Raw genomic sequence first — 2,270 nt, forward strand, 5'->3', positions numbered from 1 at the left:
AAGAAGAAGAAGAAGAAGAAGAAGAAGAAGAAGAAGAAGAAGAAGAAGAAGAAGAAGAAGAAGAAGAAGAAGAAGAAGAAGAAGAAGAAGATGTCGTCCCTGGTATCTATTGGGGCCACTGCTCCCCCTTTATAAGGTAACTACATTCTGACTTGTTCTCCTGTGGGTGTGTGTGTGTGTGTGTGTGTATGCATGTGTGAGTGTGTATGTACGTGTGACTGTGCATGTGTGTATCTAAGTTTCTAGATTAGTAGGTTTACATATGCTTTCTTTGAAGCAATTTTATTATCATTTATAAATCTCCATATACCCTCTTCTATCCTTTCTCCCTCCTCCACCCTAATTTAACCTTTCATATTTTGCTATTCCCTTTTAATCCTTTATTGCAACACCTTCTATCATTCCTCTTTGAAAACCCCTCCCTATGGCCCCTTAGTTATTCCTTCCCCTCCATGGGTATTCTAAATGAAACACACTCATCTGAAGATCTAAAATTAACATTCTCAAATGAGAGGAACCATGATGTTTGTTTTTCTGGGCCTGTTTATATCACCTGGAATGATTGTTTCCAGGTCCATCCTTTTAGAGAATATCAAATGTTTGCAAAGAAGTAAAATAAGGAAGGAATAGGATAAGAGAAAAAGTGAGATAAAAATTATGCATGAGTTGTGTATATGAAGTAAATATAGAAAAGATATATAAGCACCCATAAAAGTCATATAACGATACCAAAGCAGTATGCATATAAAATCAAGATTTCATATTTCTTTAAAAGTAATTATTAATTTAAAAATAATTTATATAGTAAAGTTTTAAATATCTTCCTTAGTGCTATCTTACGATCCAGCACTGCTATGTCAAGAAAGTTCAGGATTGTCTATTCCCCAATACTGGCTCCTAGAGGAAGAGAATATGACAACTATTGCTATAGTTTCCCAGCTACCTCTGTGGCTGCCTTAGATGGGAATCTGCCTCATCTAAGGCCTCACTTTTGTAGCCCCCATTGTTCTCTGATATTATTTCTGATGGCACCAGGCTGGATCATAGGTTTTTCCTAGAGTTACTAAGTAATACACATGGAGGTGAGGGTGTAACCTGCTAACTGGAGTTTCCCATTGATCCAGGTGATCTGCAGACTCGGCTTTGAAGTTCTCCATTGAGGGATAGATACCACGTCTAATTATGTAACCATATCCTTGATTATCTAATTAGCTATTTTTTCTACAATACCAATGTGTGTGTGAGAGAGAGAAAAAAAAACAAAACGAAGCACTTACCTGTGTTTTTCACTGACTTCACTGGTACCACTTTTGGTGGCCTGGGGATGCCTCATGCCTTGTAATGTTTAAGTTTAGCTTCCCAGGGTAACCAGGACATGCCCATAAACTTGAATACAACTTTGCTACTTAAAATGCCTACCATGGGAGCCAGAAGGAGAGACATCTTTGCTCCCATGCTCTGCTGGAGAGATGTCACAGCTTCAGGGAAGGATCCCGTTTCTGGTTCCAGTCACCCAGCACATTTCCTGCCCGAGGAGGGGTGTCCGCCCTGGAGGAGTCTCAAGGACTGAGCCGGAAGGAGAGCCATCTTTGCTCAGGTGCTCTGCTGGAGAGGCATCACAGCTTATGGGAAGAATCCCGTTTCTGGTTCCAGTGACCATGTACCTTTCCTGCCCTAGGAGGGGTGATCTCCCAGGAGGAGTCTCAAGGCCTGAGCCAGAAGGTGAGCCATCTTTGCTCTGGTGCACTGCTGGGGAGAGGGTGGCCTGGAGAAGTGACGCAGCTTCTGGGCTCCAGTCTGCACTGGCAAGAGTGTGGACCACAGAAGCTACACAGCTTCAGGACAGACAGAAGCAACCTAACTTCTGGGACAGACTCTATTTCGGGCTCCAGAAATTTGGACACCTTCCTCGCCAGAGGAAAGGTGGCCACCTGTGAGGGTTCTGTCTGACAGAGCAGGTGAGAGAGTCATATTGTGTCCAGGGTCCCTCAGTGGCTAGACTGTGCAGGTGAGTGAATAATCTGAAGAGGCAACTCATCTTCTGGCACAGGCCCTGTTTTGGGCCTACATCTTCAGCAAGGAGGCAGATCAGAACACCAGCACTCAGTGCACATTCCCTGCTACAAGAGAACTTCCCTACAGAGAGTAATCTGACCACTGAGACTCAGGAGAAAACTGGACTCCCAGGACTGCTGACAGAGGCGAACTGAATCACAGGAGGAACAAGCTCCAACCAGAGACAACTATAACAACTAAATCCAGAGATCATC

The sequence above is a fragment of the Mus pahari genome, chromosome X (assembly GCF_900095145.1).
Source record: "Mus pahari chromosome X, PAHARI_EIJ_v1.1, whole genome shotgun sequence".
NCBI lineage: Eukaryota > Metazoa > Chordata > Mammalia > Rodentia > Muridae > Mus > Mus pahari.